At 40.5% G+C, this 23,456-nt stretch overlaps 1 protein-coding gene across 3 annotated transcripts in view; it reads left to right on the forward strand.

Moving 5' to 3' along the window:
* STON2 (stonin 2) overlaps nt 1-23,456 on the forward strand; it is a 97,203-nt gene that overhangs the window by 58,878 nt on the left and 14,869 nt on the right. The window contains exon 1 of one of the 3 annotated variants that reach the window (XM_023742230.1): nt 7,221-7,390. The exons of the other annotated variants lie outside the window; for them this stretch is intronic. The gene's annotated coding sequence lies outside the window, so the exon portion shown is untranslated. Of the gene's footprint in view, nt 1-7,220; nt 7,391-23,456 lie in introns of those variants that run through there. 3 annotated transcript variants of the gene reach the window in all.

Here is a 23,456-nt window from a genome sequence, read left to right on the forward strand (position 1 = left end):
GATATAGAGCAAGCAGAACTCATACACGGCAGGTGGGAGTGTAAATTAGTACAGTCAGTTTGCATACTCAGTAACAGATCAATTCCACTCCTAAGTATGTACCCAAGAAAAATGCATGTGTATATACATCAAAAGACATGTACAAGAATGTTCACCTCAGCACCAGTCATAACAGCCCAAACCTGGAAGCGACCAAATTTCCATCAGCACTAGAATGGATACATTGTATCATTTTCACACAGTGGAATACAATACAGAAATGCAAATTAACATACCACATGCAACAAAATGATGAATCTCACAAACAAAAAGAGAACGTAGTGTATGATTCCATTTATATAAACTTCAGAAACAACTAGGCTAATGTCTGGTGTTAAGAGTCAAAACAGTGGTTATCTTTGGGGGAAGGGACAGCTAGTGACTGGGAGAGGGCACAGAGGGGCCTTCTAGGGTGCAGGTCATGTTCTGTGTCTTAATCTGGTTGTAAATTACCCAGATGTCTTCACTTTGAGAAAATTCATTGAGCTTCAAACGTATGAGTTATGTTCTTTTTCGGTATGTGGCACTGGCTTTGAAACCTGATTGATATTTGACCATAGGCAAGTAAATTACTTAATCTCTATGAATTTTATTTTCTTCACCTACAAACTATAAATACTACCTCCCATAGTTTGTCATGAAGATTAAGGAAGGCAGTGTATGGAGAACACCTCGTCCAGGAGAGGTCAGTAAAATACGTCATGTACCTGATCTGCTAATTGGGGTTGTTGTTGTGTGCTGTCATGTCAATTCCTACTCACAGCGACCCCATGTGTAGAGTAGAACTGCCCCATAGGGTTTTCTTGGCTATAATCTTTATGGAAGTGGATCACCAGGTCAGCTGACAAACTGAGGCAAGACGTTTTGTATGTTAACAATCTGGAGCCTCTTTAGGGTTTGTTGTTTTATTGGGGGAGTGACCTTATGGCATTATTTGTGTTGTGAATGGAACCTGTCACAGTGTGTCAGTGTGGTGACACAGTGACTCAGCCACTGGGGCAGAGGGCATGTGCATTTTCTTTTCCTTGTTTAGTCATGGCCACACCTGCAAGGGAGGGCAGTGGCTGATCCAGGCGTGTACTCCATAAATATTTACTGAGCACTTGCTGGATGCCAGGCATTATGCTAGACTCTGTGGAATGTATAATGATGAATAAAAAAGGAAAATGAAATCTTGCCTTCAAAGAGCTTACAGTCTAATAATAAGGTATACATGTTCCTTTTGAAAGCTACTTTTATTCCTTTCTCTCCCATCTTTTCTCTGTAACCCCCACTCACCCAGTACACATTCATTTTCTCATTTTAATTCTCTGACTCATTCTCTTTCTCTTTTACACACACACGCACACCCCAGCCACACACTACATACCACGTTGAACTCCGTTCCATTTAAGCAAGCCAAAAACCAGTTGGCGTGGCCTCTATCCAAATAAATCAACTCAACAGCGTATGTTTTCTCCTTGGTCCCAAAACTATAGATGACAGTACCTTACATTAATTATAGTAACAGAAACTACCCTCTATTAAGTGTTTGTTACATACAAGTAATGATGCCAGGCACTTGCCTACATTATTCATGTCGCTCACAACATCCTTCAAGGCCTCATTATCTCTATTTTATTGGGGAGGGATTTAAATAATTGTCTAACATCACAGCCTATTTGTGGCACATCTGGAATTGAAAGTGATGTCTGTCTCCCTTGCAGGCCTGCTTAGAGACTCTTCACGTGTCGTGCTCCTTGAAGAGCTGTTTGCAGTGTTTGCTCTGATGGTTCAATGATGTAAATAACCTTCTGCCTCAGTTCGCTAGTCAGCTGTGCACATATAAACCCATGTGGTTAACAAAGCTTGACACCTTGATCTCTGACACCATGGACGCTCTCTCACTTTAATGATTCTAGCTTAACTGGAAATGCCAATCCAGAACCGAGTCAGCCTTACAAGCAACTTCTGAGCTCTTGTTTTGTAAATGCCTTTATATTCAGCAGCACTAGCCTGCTGTACTATCCAAAGGGATGCTGAGCCTGTTGCATGATCTATATTAAAATCTTGGATGCAGGCAAGCCTTACAGTCGCTCCTGTGTGTACTGAGAAAGTTCTGCCATTTTTGGTCCTATCTTACTAGACTGTCTTTCTCAGATTAATTTAATACTTACTGCTAGCCTGTGCTCTAGAAATTTGAAGGGAGATTAAAGCCAGCATTGCTATGAGCTGGACACAGGGAAGTTAGCTGATAGGGTGCATGCTTCTCAGTGATTTTTTACAAGGAGGCACAGTCCAAAGTAGCTGCTGCTCCCTCTCGTTCTAATGTTTTTTGTGTCCCTACTGCTAGCCTTCACATAAGCCACTCAGGCTGAGACAGCCAACTCTACTTAACCACAGTGCTAGGGTATGTACTGGGGCTAAAGTCATGTCCCATAAGAAGGGACACCAAATGCCAGCAAATCGCTCTGGGTTTAGGATCTAGTCTCAAGCTTTTCAACCTCAGAAACTTCATTATATTGAGAGGCAAGGCTTTTTGGAGATTGACACAAATTTACAGTAGGAGATACATGTTGGCAATATGACCAACACCAGTTATTTGTTCAAAAACTAAAAGTTACTATAAATTGAGTTTTCTTCTGCAGGACAGGAAATGTGCTTGGGTCTTCACAGGTATTATTTCCAGTTCTCAGAACAACCCTTCGAGTTGTTGGCTAATTATCCACATTTCAGAAATGTGAGTACTGAGCTGGCATCCAAGCCAGGTGTAGTTAGTTCCAAATCTTGAACTCTTTCCTCTCTTCCTCATGCCTGAAGGCATTCTGTCCGTTGTTAGATTACCCATCTGAAATGTCAGCTTCTTTGCTAGTTTGGCTTCAGCCAAACCCGGCAGAATTATCAGTTACTTCCTTTTTGGTTTTACACAGCACTTTGTATATACCTGTTGAAGTACTTTGTATTGTAATTACGTTTATTATATTGTAATTGGTTGTTAGTCTGTTTCCTCTGCTAGACTCTGAACTTCTTAAGGCAGGGATAGTATCTCATTCATTTTTTCACTTTAGGCCTGTCACAGTACCTGGCAATGTTATATAGCAGAAGGCCTTAAGCTTTGTATAGCAGAAGGCCTTAAGGCTAAGTTAAAATCTTCTGTTTTTACTAGCATTATATCCTCAGCACATGGCACACTGCCTGCTGGGATATAGTATATGCTCAGTAAACACTTAATGAAAGAATGAATGAATGAATATAATCTTGGATGTTATTTTTCCAAGACTCATCGTAAAACCAAAAAACCAAACCCAATGCCGTCAAGTCAGTTCCAACTCACGATGACTCTGTATGCTACAGAGTGGAACTGAGCTCCATAGGGTTTTCTTGGCTATAATCTTTACGAAAGCACATTGCCAGGGCTTTCATCTGTGACACCACTGGGTGAGTTCAAACTGCCAGTCTTTCGGTTAGTAGCTGAGTACAAACGGTTTGCACCACCCAGGGACCTAAGATTCATCATAGATGCATCTTTTTCATTATTAAAATGAGGGATAATAATAGCTAACTTACAGGGTTGGTGTGAAATTAAAGGAACTAATCAAACCAGGGTGCATGATAGTGGCTTCTTTTGTTCAGCATGGTTTTGAGAGTCAGTGTTATAATTCCTAGTGTGTATAAATAGTTCATTTATTTTTATTGCTATAGTAGTATTCTGTTACATAAATATGATACAGTTTATCTATTCCCCTACTGATGGATATTTGAGGTGTTTCCAGTTTTTTACTATTATGAACCAAGGTGCTGTGAACATTCTTGGACAAGTCTTTTTGCCAACATGTTTTTCATTTATCTTGGGCACACACATTCAAGTGGAATTGCTGGGGCACAAAGTAGAAATGAATGTTTAAATTTATTAGAGACTGCCAAACTGTTTTTCCAAGTTTTGCCAAGCCCCCATCTGAGTCCTGCAGTTAACTTATGGACACTTTGAGCTGTTGTTATTTTCAGTTTCTCCTTCCTTGACCTTCTTAACAGCACAGATGTTTCTTCTTTACTTATCCTTCAGAATCTCCATTTCTTTTTTCCATCTACCTATTAAAATTGTTAACATCAGACTCCAACCATTGGCATATGACAGTTGTCTGTTAGCATCAGTATAACCTGTCCCCTGGGTTATGCTGGAATCAGACCAAACTCTTCTTATCTACATATACTTAGAAAAAAAAAATCTATAAGGATATACCGCCAAACCAGTGAATGGCGGGTACTTCTCATTTCTTTTATGTATGTATAGTTTCTAAATTTTCTTCAGTGAGCATGGATTAAAAACCAAAACCCATTGCCATCAAGTCGATTTTAACTCATAGTGATCCTATAGGACAGAATAGAACTGCCCCATAGGGTTTCCAAGGCTGTAAATCTTTACAGAAGCAGACTGCCACATCCTTCTGTGGAGCGGCAGGTGGGATTGAACAACCAACCTTTCTGTTTAGCAGCCTAATGCTTTAACTTCTGCACCACCAGGGCATCTTGAGCATGGATTACTTGTGTGTTTTTTAAAAAAAAGTTTTAAATTCTAAATAATTAATTAGATTACAGATTAATAGTCTTTAGGCCCATTCCTATCATGTATTTCTGAAATTATATCTAAGTCACCTTGATTGGATTTGTGTGTTTCCTAAATCTTTATTGGCAACACATTCACAGACTACTTAATGGTAGATGGCTAAGTTCCTCTTCTCTCCCTCCCCGTCTTTTTTTATTGTTGTTGAAAATATAGACAGCAGAACATAAACCAATCCAACACTTTCTACATGTACCATTCAGTGACATTGATGACATTCTTCAGGTTATGCATCCATTCTCGCTTGGTCTCTTCTCTGTTGATACTTACACGGTTTAATTTCAGACAGTGCTCATTTTTCCTCTGTCCCAACTTCAGATTCCTATATGAAGCTCACAGTGCAGTGCAGTGCAGTTCAATAGGCTTTTCTATGGCCTCTCTTCCCTAGGGACTTCCTGGTCAGAGTGGGGAAATGGATTCACATAGATCACGCCTGTATGTGTCATGATAGAGGTATAGATCAGGGACTTCAGCCTGCTGGGGAGTTACATGACTTCTAGCAGATCAAGTCTGAGTCCAGGGTGGCTTTGCTCAGAGGTGACTCTTTTCTAACCTTGGCTTTTAAATTCTGACATTTTTGTCTACTAAAAGCAGTTGAGGCATTAGGGACTTGAAGCTAGAAGCAGCTCCTTCCAAGTGGACTGTGGATGGCAGCCGTGGGATGTGGAATAGGGATCAGAAATAGGCTGTTACTTCCAGCTTCTGTGCTTTGTTTTTGTGGAACAGGAAGGAAGTCATTATCTGGAGAGCCACAAATCCTTGAAAGAAAATTCATTTCCCCTTTCCGGAAAGGGAAGTGTCACTCACCTGCCAACAGAGCAGTACTTCATCAGTGGAGTTATTACAGAACCCCCCAAGGAGCCATGCTAAGTCACTATCTCATTAAAACAGTCACTGTCTTTTTTTTCTTTCTAATCACAGGTTTCTGATACAGGGGATGTTTTCTCCTCTTTCTTAATACTTAATGGGCCTGTCAATATCAGTTATTTTCATTGCCCCATATTGATTGACAGTAGCTGATATTGACTGGCAGGCACATTAAGTATTAAGAAAAAGCAGAAAACATCAGTTATTTTCATTGCCCTATATTGATTGAGGAGCCCTGGTGGCATAGTGGTTAAGAGCTCAGCTGCTAACCAAAAGGTCAGCAGTTCAAATTCATCAGCCGCTCCTTGGAAACTTTGTGGGGCAGTTCTACTCTGTCCTTTAGGTTCACTGTGAGTTGGAATTCACTCATTGGTAACAGGTTTGGTTTTCATTTTATGCTGATTGATTATTAAAATTAAAATTTTTCTATTGAACAAAATGAACACCTCAAAATAAAAGAATAAACGCCCTTTCTCTTTTTTCTTAATAATGAAAATAGATTAAATTGTTTAGCGTGTCATATTTTACAAATGGCATTCACACGTCTCATTTGGTCCTCACAACCATTCTGTGGAGGATAGGCTAGATTATTATGATCCTTTTAAAAGGCAGGAAACTAAGAATCAGAAATTGAGTAACTTGTTAAAGATTGTTGTTGTTAAGTGCCATTGCATGGGTTCTGTCTCATAGTGACCCTATGAGATTAGATCCTAAAGATTATATAGTTTTAAAGACATTGAGCTGCAGTCTCAATGTAGCATATCACAACAGTGAGGGTTGTGAACTCAGACCTTCTGGGTTCTGATCCTGACTCTACCTCTTACTAGCCCTGTGACTTTGGCCAAGTCATTTTTCCTCGCTATGTCTTAATGTCCCCATCCCTAAAATAGGGATAATGATAGAACCCACTTCACGTAGGTGTCACCAGCATTGAATGAGATATGGTCAATTCTTGTTATTCATAGTAGTTATGTTCTATAAAGTCACCAGGAACACTGAATTCGCGAGTACTGAACCATTACTCCTAGAAGAAATACAGGGTTAGGTTCCAGCGAGTCTCTGGATTCAATGGGCACAACATTTTCATCAACCAATTAATACATAACCTTGTTTCATGAGTGTTTCTGTGTACAGACTCCCTATTTAATATACTGTATATTGTTGGTTCATTAACATTCATCTCAGACGGCCCGCAGCACTATTACTCGTGCCTGAACGAAGCCTATCTAACGCGTATTTTCTCTGTAAGGCACATCGTAGCCTTCTAGCACTTAGCACTTCAGCAATACATTTGGGGGCCATTTTAAACAGCCAAATCACCAACTAAAAGCGCAAAAATGCAAAAAATGTAGCAGTGGAGAGATTGCAAAAAGGACACTTATTTGCAGTATGAGAACTGAAACAAGAAGGCAGAGCGTCGCTGTATTTGCCCTCAGCTGGGTGACTCAAATTTTTGGCTGCTCTGCACATTCCGCGCATGACCACGGAAGTGCCGTGAGTATGGATTTTGGGGTGACAAATAACTTTTGATGAGTAGGCAAATTCACAAATACAGAATCCACAAATAACGAGGATCGACTCAAAACAGAGCTCCTGGCATACAATAAATAAATGGTTGGTGAGCCTTGGCTGTGCTGCTGCTGTTATTATGTTAGCTGTGGCGGCGGCGGCGGTGGTAGTGATGGTGGATTATTTATGATCTGTCTCCTTCCAGCTACGTCTCCTGTCCTGAAACCTGCAGGCTACTCCAGACGTCACCAGAGTACTCCAGATACACTCCAGAAGTCACCAAGGGCTCTGTGAGGTTAGAGAAGTTAGAGAATCCAGTCCCAAATTCTAAATACTTTGAAGAAAAACTCCCACCATAAAGCTGTCTTTCCTCAGGTCAGTTTTGCACTGATGCCACTCTTAATCAGTAATCTTAAGAGTGTTTTAGATAGAGCAGTTGCATTCTTCCTCTTTAAATATTTTAGGGACGGTTTATTCTTTATTTGCTTTAGCAAATTCATGCTGGCCAGTGTACTTGCCACAGTCTGCTCTTGAAGATAGGGTAGAAATTCCCATGCTCTGCAGGGTATGCTCTTACAAAGTCTTTAAAGAGATCAACCTCTGTGTTTTGTGTGTTGCAATTAAGATTCTTCCTTAAAGGTGGGCAAAAGATTGCACGTTTATGTCCTTCTCTTGACTTTGTCATATATGCAGAGAAGAGGAGGCAATAAGTAACCACACATACTACTCTACTGTGTTTCTGGCTGCAAAAGGGATTCAGTCTGGTCCCCAGAAAATGCTCTCAATGTAGGACACAATGGTTACTATTTTTAAATAAGGGGCATGTTTGTCAACCTATCATGGTGTGTCACAGCCAAACCATAAGCTTTAGATTTGAAGATAGAAGCCCTGATCCCATTACCTCATGTCTGTCTACTGAAGACTTCAAAAGTCAACAGGAATCAAATTTGCTTTGTGCATGTTTGGGTGACTCATATCTTGAGCATTGATCATTCTTAATCTAGTATCACACTTTCTTATTACTTTTCACCTATCTTGCATTCCCACTGTGGTGGCCAGATACTACATGTATGTACTGGAATTAATATAATGTTCTTCCTGTGTCTTCAAACTCTTTTGGCACATAAACGCACATACTAACAGCTCAGTCAGACACTGCCAACAATTACTTGCACTCTCTTCTTCTCCACTGCCTGATTTGAATATCCCATGACAACCCTCATCCCAGCATATTAAGCAAAAAAATGTTGGCACTAAAACTATCTATGCAGAATAATCCCTCCTTTGTAAACCCAGGTGTATATGTGAACATGTGTGTGCAGAGTGAGCCAGTTGGAAGGAGACACACTATGATAGTGATGTCAGTCATTTCTGGTGGCAGTAGGACTTAGCTGATTTTAATTTCCTGTATACTTTTCTTCACTTTGCAGATTTTCTAAAATATGACTTCTTCCCTAAAACTGTAGTTCAGGTTTTATCTTATTGGTATTTGTTTTAGAAGTTGGTGATTGGGACATTTATAAAACCGATATGCTTTGAAATGAATTCACATATGGGTACATTAGATTCAGTGTGTCTTAAATCCTGAATTGTCCCCATCTGAGGCAAAGAACCTCAGCCCTACAGTCCTGGGGACAGTTCAAACGGGCGACATCTGTCAGTGCAGGATGTATGAAGGTGTGAGAGCATTCTTGCCCTTTCACTTTCCCCTAATTCTCTTGTTACTTGATTCATTTCCTTTCTCAAAAACCCTTATAGTCTCCGGAAGACCGTTGAAAAGGCCATTACCTCTCTGACCTGATATGTAACCCAGCCTCTCACCACAGATCCATAGTAGGTGTAGACAAATTCGTTGTAAGATATCTCAAAATAAATCCTTATTCCAGGACAGCTTTCTCTATTTTTATGGTTTTCTGTCTCTAAAATACACCAACTGCCCCTCTGGGTGGGTCCCCCTCAAACAGCATGAGAATTGTGTGACTCATTTGGAACCTAGAACTACCTCAATACCTGAATAGGAATTATAGGCCTTACCATACAGCATTTGAGCACTTTTGAATGTTTAGAAGCATGTTCACATTTACTATTTCATCTTTGCTTCCAAACAGCTATGTGGAGCTAAAACAGGGATTATGATTATTCTGTGTTACAGGGAGGAAATGACACAAAGAGGCTGGCCCAGGACCACAGCAAGCTTGTGGCAGAGCCAGAACTAGAAATAAAACCTTCTGTTCTACGGCTTTATCAAAGGCCTCTGTGGTGCAGTGGATCACTTTTATATGGCCTTTCTTGCTGTGGTCTTGTAACTCTTGGGTTATAATCACTTGGCTGGGACTATGCAAATAAGGTAATTGTGGCCCACCAAGGGGATTGGGTAGCTTGCTAGTAATGCAAATAAAGTTCATGGCACCCATGTGGGGGTGGGACCATGCAAATAAGGTGTATGGAATCCTAACGAAGGGATTGGTCAGTTTCACCATCCCATTAGGCTTAAAATGCGCCATCCCAGGGGCAGGAAGGAGAGGATCTCACCACTACCAAGAAAGAAGAGTCAGGAGTACAGCACATCCTTTGGACCCAGGATCCCTGCACTGAGACGCTCCTAAAACCAGGAGACTGAGAGAGCTGTAACACCGAAGACAGTGAGAAGTGGTGGCAGAGAAACAGTGGCAGCAGAGGCAGGAGATCAGCAAGAGACCTGCAGGAGACAGCGCAGTGGGCTTCCCAGCCCACGGAGCAAAAAAGCTGAGCACCTTCAGGCAGGAGGCTTGCTGGTGGAGTAGGGTGTCTCTGGGCACTTGATGGAGCTTGGTTTGCTGACCCATGGAGCTAGAGCTGAGCACTTTGGAGCTGAGGCTTACTGGTGGACTGGGGTGGGGCGGGGTCCTTGGGGCACTTATCAGCAGAGCTAAAAGAGCTTTGTAACACTTGCTTAAGCAGGGCAGAGGCTAAGGGGCCAGAAAGAGGTGTGTCTGTGGGCATGGCTGAGAAGGGGCTGTCCTGATGGAAGAACTGTATCCTGAGCATTCCTGAACTTGAATTGTAACCTGTTACTTTCCTAATAAACCCCATAATCGTGAATATTGCCTGTGAGTTCTGTGTGGCCATCGCAGTGAATTATCAAACTCAGCAAGAGAAGTAGAGAGTGGCATGGAAGGGACATTTGGTGTCAGAATTGGTAAAAATGTTGGAGAGAAGAGGCATGTCTGACCTCTGCCTCATAACAGTCAGCCTTGGGCTGTTGATCTTGATTTTTCTTCTTTCCTCTTGTGAAGTTAGAGGAGGTAGATGCTTCTGCAGTGCCATTTTTACAGCCTCACAATGCCAAATGCCTCTTTCCTAGATCTTCAGAGGATACCTGAACTCTAAGGAATAGTCTTGATAATAATGATAATATCAAATACTTGTATGTTTACTGTATGCACTTTCTATATATCAACTCACTTAATCCTCACAATAACATGAATACTATTCTTATCCTGATTTTACAGTTGAGGAAACTGAGCCTGAGAACATTTTAGAGCTAATAGGTAGAGTAGCCAGGATATGAACCAGAGTAGAGCTGCAGTCCATGCTCTTGACCACTTACCAGTGCTGCTTAGGGGCGGCCAGGGCCTGTCTGCTTCCCACCTGTTCATTGGCTTAGGGTGACCCAGGCCAAAGGTGGCAGTTTTTCTGATAGTATCTTGGTTACCTACTTCTGCTGTAACAAAAAATACCGTCTAAGTGAGTGGCTTTAAAGAACAGAAATTTATTTTCTCACAGTTCTAGTGGCTAAAAGTCAAAATTCAGAGTCTCAATGTGTTGATTCTTTCTGTGGACCTCTCCCCTAGTTTCTGGTGTCTGCTGACAATCCTTGTTGTTCCTTTGTTTGTAGAAGGGTCCTCACATAGCATTGGTTTCCCTATATGTGTGTGTGTGTGTGTCTGTTCTGTTCTTTTTATAACTCAAAAGTAATTAAGTTTAGGACCCCCTCTACTCTGTATGACCTCATTAACACGACAAAGGAAAAATCCTGTTTGAAAACAGGATTACGTCCATAGGTACAGGGTCCAGGACTTCAGTACATAATTTGGGAGGATGCAGTTCAATCCACAACAGATAGAAATTCTAATATTTCTTCCCTCCAGAGTTCTAATTATGTGTCTCATATTATTTAAGCAATAAGAATACTGTTCTGTCTTCTCATGGGAAGAGCAAGAAAGTAGAGAGGAACAATAAAACTGAAAGATTTTTGCTCAATAGCCAGACAGTTGGGAAGGTTTTAGGAATGAAGACTTGAATGAGAGGGGAGAAGTACTGTGAAAGGACAGTTTTGAAGTTGTTAGAGCCAAAGAAGGGGAGAGGTATGCAGGGCAGGCAATATAGTATATTTACTATATTGACCTGGTACTTTCCCTTTAAACCACATGGGCTGACTTTTCCTCTAAGACTTTACTGAAAGCAGAAGTAACAATCTCAGCCTATACTTGAACAACATGAAATTTTAAAACTTTTAACTCAAAAGTTGAGCCCTGGTGGCGCAGTGGTTAATTGCTCAGCTGCTAACCAAAAGGTCGGTGGTTCTAACCCACCAGCAGCTCTGTGGGAGAAAGATGTGGCAATCTGCTTCCGTAAAGATTGTGGCTGCTCTGTCCTATCAGGTTGCAGTCAGTTTGGGATCGACTTGACGGCAGTGGGTTAACTCAAGATATATTTGCTATAAGCTAGTGATGGCTTTGGCATGGGTTGAGATCTCACAGACATGCTCTCTTTTTGTGATTGTTGTGTATTCATTGGGCACCAGGAGTATAGCCAAGAAAGGCACATGCAAAGACTGGTGTTCTGATAGTGAGGTCACATAATTGTTGACCCTGGGAGCAACTTCCAGGAGTTACTTGTTTAGGTCAGTTTCATAATTTCTACAGAATTGAACGTCTGGTTTTAAAACCTGTTAGAAAGCAAGGAGGATGATGGTGAAGTCAGTGTGTGGCTGGATTTCAGGCAACAGGAAAAGCCTGAGATAGGCTGTTAATATTACCACCAGGGAGCTGGGAGACTTAAGACTGAATTATTGCCCAAATAATACAAGGGCTTAAGAGAATAATAGACCCTTCTTACTTGCCAAAATACCTTTCCCTTTGGACTGACGACTAGGGCTGTTTTTTTTGGTAACAGTAGCCTGTTCTTTACAAGGAGAGGGAGGAAGTTATAGCTATGTGTGTGTGTGTGTGTGTGTGTGTGTGTGTGTACGTGTGTGTGTACGTGTGTGTGTACTCTTGCTAAGTATTTGAAACATGCCTAGTGGACTAAACCAGTTTTTGCCAGAAGTCTGATGTTTCTCCAAAGGTTTGATCATGAGGCTCTCTGATATACGTATTTTTTTAAATAAATATATTTATTTATACATTGTAAACACACTATGTGTTCTAGTTAATGTTTTATTACATATCATGAGCAAAAAAGAGAAGTATTTAAAGGATGAGTTAAAAAGAGAACAAAAATAGAAGTTCTCTTTTTTCCCTACACCTCAGTGGATCATTCTGCATATCTACCTGCCCAACAGTTACAAAGACAGTTTTTAGTACCATAGGGATAACAGAAAATTGGTTGTTCCATCTTGACCAAAATGTACTCGACTTTCACTTCCTTTATGCAGTGGATTCTAGTGCTTCTTTGTTGTATCCACAAATGGCTTTGTGAGTGTACATATGTATACACCTGATATCCAGACTCATATCCCTTGCAGACTGGACCCATTAATTCCTGAGCCTTTGAGAATTTAACTGTGCAATAATTATGGAAAAGTTCAGACTGATGGAATTATAACCTGAGACATTGTTCTCTCTTCTCCATCTCCCTTTTCTGTCCTTTCATCTTTTCCTTCTCCTTCCTCCATCAGCGTGATAATAATGTGACCACTAAGGCATTTTCCCTCCCCACTTCTTCCTCTGTCTCCTGTTTTTTGCTTCCTTAGGAATTTTGAGATGATTTTTTATATATAAATATATATAAAAATCTGCGGCCGTCGAGTCAATTCCGACTCATAGTGACCCTGTAGGACAGAGTAGAACTGCCCCATAGGGTTTCCAAGGAGCACCTGGTGGATTCGAACTGCCAACCTTTTGGTTTAGCAGCTATAGCTCTTAACCACTACCACCACCAGGGTTTCCAAGGCCAGGGGCCGATTGCAGATCAGACCACCAATTACTCATATGCAAGTTCAAGTTGAAACTGAAGGAAATTAGAACAAGTCCACGAGAGCCAAAGTACAACCTTGAGTATATCCCACCTAAATTTAGAGACCATCTCAAGAACAGATGTGACGCATTGAACACTAATGACCGAAGACCAGACTAGTTGTGGGATGACATCAAGGACATCATACCTGAAGAAAGCAAGAGGTCATTAAAAAGACAGGAGAGAAAGAAAAGACCTAAATGGACATCAGAAGAGACTCTGAAACTTGCTCTTGAACGTCAAGTAGCTGAAGCAAAAGGAAAAAATGATGAAGTAAAAGGGCTGAACAGAAGATTTCAAAGGGCGGCTCAAGAAGACAAAGTAAAGTATTGTGATGACATGTGCAAAGACCTGGAAGTAGAAAACCAAAAGAGAAGAACACGCTCAGCATTTCTCAAGCTCAAAGAACTGAAGAAAAAATTCAAGCCTCGAGTTGCAATGCGGAAGGATCCTACGGGGAAAATATTAAACGACGCAGAAAGCATCAAAAGAAGATGGAAGGAATACACCGAGTCACTATACCAAAAAGAATTGGTAGATGTTCAGCCATTTCAGGAGGTAACATATGATCAGGAACCGATGGTACTGAAGGAAGAAGCCCAAGCTGCGCTGAAGGCATTGGCAAAAAACAAGTCTCCAGGAACTGATGGAATACCAATGGAGATGTTTCAACAAACACGTGCAGCACTGGAAGTGCTTACCCGTCTATGCCAGGAAATTTGCAAGACAGCTACCTGGCCACCCGACTGGAAGAGGTCCATATTTATGCCTATTCCCAAGAAAGGTGATCCAACTGAATGCAGAAATTATCAAACAATATTATTAATGTCACATGCAAGCAAAATTTTGCTGAAGATCTTTCAAAAGCAGCTGCGGCACTATATCGACAGGAAACTGCCAGAAATTCAAGCTGGATTTAGAAGAGGACGTGGAACCAGGGATATCTTTGCTGATGTCAGGTGGATCCTGGCTGAACGCAAGAATACCAGAAAGATGTTTACCTGTGTTTTATTGACTATGCTGAGGCATTCAACTGTGTGGATCATAACAAATTATGGATAACATTGCAGAGAATGAGAATTCCAGAACACTTAATTGTGCTCCTGAGGAATCTGTACATGGATCAAGAGGCAGACATTCGAACAGAACAAGGGGATATTGCGTGTTTTAAAGTCAGGAAAGGTGTGCATCAAGGTTGTATCCTTTCACCACACCTATTCAATGTATATACTGAGCAAGTAATCCGAGAAGCTGGACTATATGAAGAACGGGGCATCAGGTTTGGAGGAAGACTCATTAACAACCTGCATTATGCAGATAACACAACCTTGTTTTGCTGAAAGTGAAGAGGACTTGAAGCACTTACTGATGAAGATCAAAGACCACAGCCTTCAGTATGGATTACACCTCAACATAAAGAAAACAAAAATCCTCACAACTGGACCAATAAGCAACATCATGATAAATGGAGAAAAGATTGAAGTGTCAAGGATTTCATTTTACTTGGATCCACAATCAACACTCATGGAAGCAGCAGTTAAGAAATCAAAAGACTGCATTGGGCTAATCTGCTGCAAAAGACCCCTTTAAAGTGTTGAAAAGCAAAGATGTCACTTTGAAGACTAAGGTGTCCCTGACCCAAGCCATTGTGTTTTCAATCACCTCATATGCATGTGAAAGCTGAACAATGAATAAGGAAGACCTAAGAAGAATCAATGCCTTTCAGTTGTGATGCTGGCAAAGAATGTTGAATATAGCATGGACTACCAAAAGAAACAACAAATCTGCCTTGGAAGAAGTACAACTAGAATGCCCATCAGAAGCAAGGATGGCAAGACTACATCTCACATACTTTGGACATGTAATCAGGAGGGATCAGTCCCTAGAGAAGGACATCATGCTTGGTAGAGTAGAGGGTCAGTGAAAAAGAGGAAGACCCTCAACGAGATGAATTGACACAGTGGCTGCAACAATGGGCTCAACCATAGCAATAATTGTGAGTATGGGGCAGTACTGGGTAGTGTTTCGTTCTGTTGTGCATAGGCTTGATACAAGTTGGAATCAAGTGGACGGCATCTAACAACATACATGTGTGTATGTGTATATATATATATGTGTGTGTATATATATATACACACATATATACACACATATTCTTACTGTGATAGCTAACATTTATTGTGCTATGGGCCAGGTACTGTTAAATTCAATGTCTAGTATCTCATTTAACTTCCCAACAATCCTATGAAGTAGATACGGTTATTATTCCCTTTAAAAGTTGAAAAATACTGAGATTTACAGAGAGTTACATACCTTGCCCAAGATCTCCTGATTTTAAAGTCACAGGACCAGGTGACTCTGACTTCAGAGCCCAAGCTTTCAACCATTACCTTCTGCTGCCTGCAGTGGCACAAAACAAGCAATGGAGACCAAAATGGAGCCAGGAAATCAACCCAGCATTCTTACCAGCCACTTTCAAGCTAACCTTTCCTCTATGGCCCTTGTGGCCACCCAGAAGACACTTGTATACGTATATATGCTGAACTGTGTGGGTGCTGTAGCAAGTCAGGAAAAGTACTGAGTGAATGAATCATCTGGAAATAGCTTTCACTCTGTGTTTGCATGCAGATTACCTCATGAAGTCTTCTGAAAAATGTGAGAGGTTCAGGAGTGCAAATGGATCTCTACCTGCTAGGATGAGTCTACTGTCGTGCTGGATATTAGTTGGTTTCCTATTTTTCTAAGAGAGTAGTTTAACTTGATATGCTTACAGTTTTATAAATTGCATCTACCGTCAGTCTGTAAGAATGTCTCCTTTGATCTTGGTAACTAAAAGGGAGCTGGACAAGTACTATAATGAAATCAAATCACCAACACCAAATTCAGTTGAAAAGAAGTGGCTTACTGCATACGTGAATGAGCTTGTCTGGTTATTTTGTTGTTGTCACTGGAAAGTCCTCAGAAAGCAATAGGCTTTGGGTAATAGAGGTGAAAGGAAACCATCTGTAGAGATCCTTTCAGCTTGCAGGAATTGTTGCTCCCCTTTCTACAGGGGATATTAACACCACTGGTTGTGCTCCTTTTTGAATTCCTTCTGGGAGCTACACTGTAGCCTAACAAAGGTGACAAATGGAAGACGCTCAGACTTCATGCAGACTCAGGCAGAATATCTGTTCTCCTTTTCATTCCCAACATGCACACACGCACACGTTCACATACACACATAGATGTGAGAATGTGTGAGAGCCCCCAGTTCCGTTCCTTTGCCCTAGCCACCAGCCTCCAGACCAAGTTTATAGAATCAGCTTTGGGAAAGCAGCAGTTCCCATCACTAGTATCAAAGGTTCACAATTTTCAGACTTTGAATCTGGTCTACAGTAGAATGACTCTACTGTATAACTGGTTCAGGACTGTGTGTGAAGGAAAAGAAGACCTTTCTGTGTGCTCTTAAGTATATATGCTTGTCAGGGTAAAATACTTCCAAGCAGGTAAGGCTGGGCCACAGTAAGGCATCTGTGTGTACTTGGAGGCAAGGGGAACAGGACCGCAAACAGCACAATAATACTAAAGCATAAAGACTGAGGTGGAAGAAGAGGGTGAAGTTGAAACTGTAGAGGACAGGCAAGTCTTGAATGCCGAGGTTGAAGCGCCACTCCAGATTAAGTAGGCATGGGATGATTCTTATACAGGTGGTCCATGGCCCACACAATGGAAATCAGACTTAGAAATAATACATACAAAGATGAGTTTAGTTAGTGTGATTAAAAGTAGACCAGTGATTAAAGGTAGCAGAGAGGAGATGACAGAATCATTGATGAGACTGAAACCTCCAGGTCTATTTCATTTGGCTACTTTGCCATCTCTCTAAGACTCGCTTTGTTTTCTGTTACTCATCAACTTATTTAAAAGAATAATGGAGCCCTTGGCCTTGCACGCTCTCTGATTCCTCATAAATCTAATTCTTTTCTCTGTCTCCTATTAAAGTTAAGAGATAGTAAAGAGTTTTTACCATGGCAGTTCCAAGATCTGGGGATCATCTTGCAAAGCTTCAAAGCTGGTTTTACTTGCCCACCCAAGAGTGATGAGGCTTTAAGAAATCAGTATCCTCAGCCAAATGTAACAGCAGAGTTCAGTCCCTTCTAACCCCACTTTAGGGTGTACTGATTCACTAAAGTCCAGGAACTTGAGTTTGTAACCTGCCCCTTAGGTACTCAGGAGTTCCTTGGAGCTTATGATTATCCTGGATTGTTGCTCCGGTGTATCCTCACGTGGTGACCAAGTGAATAGTGAGTGAGGATTTGGAGGCATAGAGTGAGGCTTCTACTATGACAGTGAAGCAGACAATCCTAGTGAGTCACCTGTCCTGGCCACAGTAAGGCCATGGGCACTGTAGTCCTACCACTGCTTCTCAGGACTTAACCAATGCCCCTCCAAGCTGTGCTTTTCCTGGGCCTTAGCCCTGGTACTTCCTGGGCATAAGAACTATGCTCAAATCAGACTCAGGACTGTTGTTGTTAGGTACCATTGAGTTGATTTCAACTCATAGTGAGCCCATATGACAGTAGAACTGCCCCATATTGTTTCCTAGGCTATAGTCTTCATGGGAGCAGATTGCCAGGTCTTTCTCCTGTGGACCCACTGGGTAGGTTCAAACTGTCAGCCTTTCAGTTAGCAGCCAAGTGCTTAACTGTTGCACCACATAAGTCTCCTTAGAGTCAGGATGGGGACCTCTTTTTTCCTTTGCCACCACGGTAAAAAACCTTCAGCCCATCCAGAAGGTCTCATATCCTAGAAATGCCACTGTTTACACCTCTTGGGTGGGCTGATAAGTAGTCGAGGAGGGAAGGAAAATACAGGGGGACTTTTTGCTCTGACAATAGAAAGTAAATAACACACAGGTTAAATTTTCAGCAGGGCTCGTATTTAGTTAAATCTTCTTGAGATACGCTGATATATAAAATGTTAAGAGATTAATTTATAAAGCAGAATGCTGATTTTTCAATTTACCATGGATGTCAGAATCCAGCCCTGCCCCCCGCCTATGACTTCTGCTGGGGACCTGGAGTTGGCCCTGTCAGACAACAGCAAGGTGCTAGAGTGGGGCCTCTGCCCAGGCTGAGAGTTGGAGAATGGAGCCCTCATCTAAGACATCATGTGAAGCTGACGTCAGAAAGGCAATCTAAGCCAGGGAACCAATAAGAGTTGAGTCAAAGTTTAGTTGTTAGAGGAAGAGGACCAAGCCAGGGATCCATGTTGAGTACTGGGGAGGGTATGGGGAAGTGGGCAGTGGTAAAACAGACAAAAATTTAGAACCAGAGAGACAAGATTGATTAGGAACAACAAAGAAGAAGTTGGAGATATTCCTGATATTCCTGGACCATTCAGTAAACTTAAAGTCTGATGCTTGCTTTTCTAAGCAAAAATGAGAGATGAAATATGTTGGGTCAGCCCATCTTGATCAGCAGGGAGGGAACTGGCAAGGCAAGCTGGACCAGTCATTTGACGAAGGGTCTTAATGCTGCTTCATCAATCCTTTTCACAAAAAAAAAAAAAAAAAAAAACCAGAATGTAGAGTCGAGTATTCTTGAGGGAGATTGCTGTCAAGTAGTGGTAAGTAGTTTGATGAATCAGGTTCTTCACTTTGGGGATATTTCTGAACAGATAACTTTACCAGCATCAAAGCATCCTCTTTCTGGACAATGATGAAGACACATGAATAGACTCCCTCTGGCTCTCCTTTTTTATCACAGTGTATTTTGATAATTAGATAGCTTGCTGCTGCCATCAAGTCAACTCCAACTCATGGCGACCTTATGTACAGTAGAATGAAGCATTGCCAGTCCTTCATCATCCTCATGATGACTGCCATATTTGAGCTAGCATCATTGCAGCTATTGTTTCAATCCATCTCACCGAGGGTCTCCCTCATCTTCACTGGTCCTCTACGTCACCAAATATAATGTCCTCCTCCAATGATTGACCCTCTTGATGACATGTGATAAAGTGAGTTGGACAGTGTTCTGTTGTGATTCATAAGGTTTTCAGTGGCTAATTCTTAGAAGTAGATCACCAGGCCTTTCTTCTAGTCTTTCTTGGTTGGAAGACCTGCTAAAACCTGTCTACCATGGGTGACCCTGCTGGTATTTGAAATACCAGTAGCATAGCTTCCAGCATCACAGCAACACATAGGCCACCACAGTTTGGCAAACTGACAGTTGTGTGGTGGGATGACTAGGTAGGTCTCTACTTATTTTATACAAGTTAGAAACTCCCTTGATAAGGTCTTAATAAAGTTCAGATGACTCCCTCCCTTCTCTCACCTAAACCAGGGGCGTAGGGAGGGTAACGAGTGCCCAGGGGCAATCTGTAAGTTGCGCCCCGCCCCCCATTTTAAGATGAATAGATGTCCATAGTGGCACAAGTCAACAGAAACGCCTCCCCCCTTCTTGTCCAGCTGCCTCAGGTGCCTTTCATATTTGTGGCGCCTCAGAATGTCATTCAGTACCTTGTCTGGAGCCCCCTTGGACTTGCACCTAGGGGCAAGTGTCCCCCACTGCCCCCGCCTCCTCCCTTGCTAGGCCTCTGGCACAAATGCATTTAGACATCAGGGGATGACATTTCCTGACCTAACACCCAAAGAAGTCTCTATACAAATGGATGTTAATCCTTGTTTAATTAACAACTTCTCCCCATTCAACAATGTTCTTAACAAGTTGTATGTGAAGATGAATTTTGCCAATCTCAAAAGTAGTAGGAAAAAAAACAGATTTTAGCATAATGAGTAAGCATTAAGGAAATACCAGAGTTAATGAAAATTAAAAGTAGGGCTTGATGTCTAATCTCATCTTGGGCAGTTTACTTAAACTCACTGAGCGTCTGTCTTCTTAGCAATGTGAAGGGGTTAGGTTTTATTATTTCTAGAATCTCTTCAATTTTATTATTTCTAGAATCTCTTCAAGTCCTGAAATTCTACATCCCTCTTCTCACTTTACAGGTTACTCCACAAGTATTACAGTGCCAGCTGTGTATCTGGGGCTGATTATACAGTTTTAAATATGTGCTCATATATAACAGTGACTGCTACTTCCTGTTGAGAAAACTGCAGTAATTTAAATCTATTTGCTCTTGCCACTGTTAATAAATTCCATTTATCAACTCTTCACAAGCTTTTCACATTTGCCATTGTGTTAAAAACTAGTTTAACAAATGTGGGAAAGAAGATAGCAGAGTATCTGTCTGTTCAAAACATCATAAAAATGGATAATTTTTTTCCATAGTTCTTATTTTCTCTTCAGTTTTGATGGTGTTGATTACAATGAAATACTTCATTTAAATAAATCTTTTGAGAACTTAATTTTCAAATAGATTGTAGTCTAACGTTAAAAGAAATCACCATTTTTCTTCAGTTTGTATCTGAAATAGTTAAATGTTTAATGTGGTATAGAATGAGAATGTAATCCTTATACATGGCTTTTGTTTGGCAGCAACCCAGCTCGTAATAAAAGCAATTTGGAGGTAGTAAGCTGAAGAGATAGCAGTTAAAAAAATGCTGGATTTTTTGTTTCAGTTTCGTTTGCATAAATCAGTAAAATGGAATTGTGGATGACAGTTAACTTTGTCGTAAAGAGAGTTAATTTTTGCCTATTTCTTACTGGACAAATGTACTGGCTTTTTTTTTTTTTTTTTTAATTATTTCCAATATCAGTCATAATTGTCTTAGGAACAATCTAATTACTGTTTTATCAACACAGACTATAGCTATTTGTTTCCTTTCTGTAAGGTTAATTGGTAGTAGTAATAACAAACAAAAAAAACAAAACAAACCCACTGCCCTTGAGTCGATTCTGACTCATAGACCTCATAGACACTGTATAGGACAGAGTAGAACTGCCCTACAGGGTTTCCAAGGAGCGATTGGTGGATCTGAACTACCGACCTTTTGGTTGGTAGCCAAACACTTAACCACTGTGCCACCAGGGCTTCTGTAGTAATAAAGAGGATATATTTTGAACTGTTGTTATTTCTTTATTTTGTAAGCAATATAGTATTATATTTTTGAGAAAGAATACAGATTTAAAATTTAAGTCACCTCATGCTCCACATGAGACATTTATTTTCATATCAAAATGTTATGGAATAATATATTCCAAAGTATATGTGTATTATATATATGTATATATTATCTGATACTTGGAGAATTGTGCTTTGTTGTTTTATAAGGTTAAACTTTTTCCCAAATAGTTATAGACATTTACATTTCTTCATTAGTGAATTGTCTGTTTGTTCTTTTTATCCTTTTTATTTGTAAGGGTGTATCTATTTTTATTAAGGATACACACACCCTTGTTATATATTAAAGACATTAACTTTTTGTCATATGTGATATAAATATTTCCCCCCAGAAATGTTACATACAGATAAACTGTTTTTTACATGTGTAAGTCTCAAAGGACATCCTTTAATACAAAAGGGCCCAGAGAATATATGACATATGCTTCATAAAAACAATTGAAGATGTCTTTCAGTCAAATGAGAAATGAAGCAAAATTAAGAGCTCACAAACAGGGAAGTCAGTATTAATAAGGGATAATTTTTTAAAGTAGTATTTGGCAATATTTGCGTTCACATCAAAAAATTGTTTATTTCATGTGAACTATGGACCGACCAGCTTCTGCTTTTCATCTGTAAAGATTTTTTTTTTCCTTTAAGAATGATTTCACAGAAAAATAGCTGCTCATTTTCAGAAATCTGCCCTGTACCCCATCATTACCCCAAAGGGTAGATTATTAAAACATGGGAGATTGAACTGCCAAAGGAGAGAGAATTTTGTAACAAAGTCTTTTTAATGGCTGTCAAAGAGAAAATAGAATCTCTAGAGATGAATTTCATTCCAAAGTTCTCCCTCCAAATTTATAGACACTTTATTTAAATTGTATTATGAGTCTAATGTTTCAACATTGTCTAGGACTTAGTGTGATTTTAAATAACTTGGTTTGAAAGAGAATTCATTGTGAGAAAATTATTGTCAGAGGAAACAAAAGTCTTTTCTTTTTTTTTGGTTTGGGAGAAGAAGATGAGAAATGTTATTTTGGGGACAAGATTCCTAGCAGAAGGGAATCCTTTGGTAGCAAGTACAAACAGCTTTGGCAGGAAACCACCCTATAAAGGAAAAGGACTTCATCTTGTTTTAAAGTAGGGAGTGGTGATGAGCTCCAAGGCAAAAAGGATATCCCTGGTACAAGGGGTGGGACAGTAAAGGACTGTCTGGGCGGAAACTTTACATTACAAAAGCTCCATAGAGATGCCTCATTAAAAATTGATGGATTTTGACATACACTCCTTTCTCAGTTCTCTAGGGGGGATGTCGCTGCTCCAAAGAAGTGATTATTATTTTACTCAGGGCTACAGTGTTCTGTTTAGCCTTCCTTACAGAAAATAACAATAAATAAAATAAAAATCCTACAAGCCTGAGTTGTTTCCTGACCCCTTTCCCTTGATTTACCAGTAAATAAATTACACAGCTCCAAAACTTTTTTAATGATTTCATTGAAGGAGATTCTCATCTTTAATTTTAAAGTGTTCTGAAATCCTTTTGTGATGCTCTACATATAAAAAACACTTTTTGCTCATTGTATTTCTAGGACACGTGTGGATACGTATATATGCATGCTCATGTGTTTATCCTACATTTTCAAACGGACCTTTTCAGTTGAGGGTGTGCTGTTTAATATACAGTGAAACCTGTGAGACTGGAACTCAACAGGACTTTTTTCCGGGTCTCGCGAGTTTTCCGCGTTTGCCAGGGTGCAGTCTTGCCACTTTTCTATCACTCTTCATTAGTAGAAAATATTTGAGTTTTCCTTCTCTGACAACTGTCCGCCGGACACAGGTTCTGGCTTTTGCAGGTTTTACTGTTCTTGGAAATGTGGATGACAAGCCAGCCATCCCACCCACGTGTGTGCAGTTAAGTGTGGCATTGCTGATTTGGCATGGTTGGATATCCATATGTATAATGATACAGTGAAGTAGTCAGAAAACTCAGCCATTTGAGTATGCATTTCTCTTTGATTCCAAATGACTAGCAATAGAAACAGTGGGTGGAATGATGTCAGATTCCTATACCCATTTCCTTTAGAGACATAGACTAGAGAATAGAAAGACTACTCCAAAGCAAGCTTTCTTTTCCTCAATCAACAAACCTTTACTGAGTATCTACTGTATG

Source organism: Trichechus manatus, unplaced genomic scaffold, assembly GCF_000243295.1.
Source record: "Trichechus manatus latirostris isolate Lorelei unplaced genomic scaffold, TriManLat1.0 scaffold00206, whole genome shotgun sequence".
Lineage (NCBI taxonomy): Eukaryota > Metazoa > Chordata > Mammalia > Sirenia > Trichechidae > Trichechus > Trichechus manatus.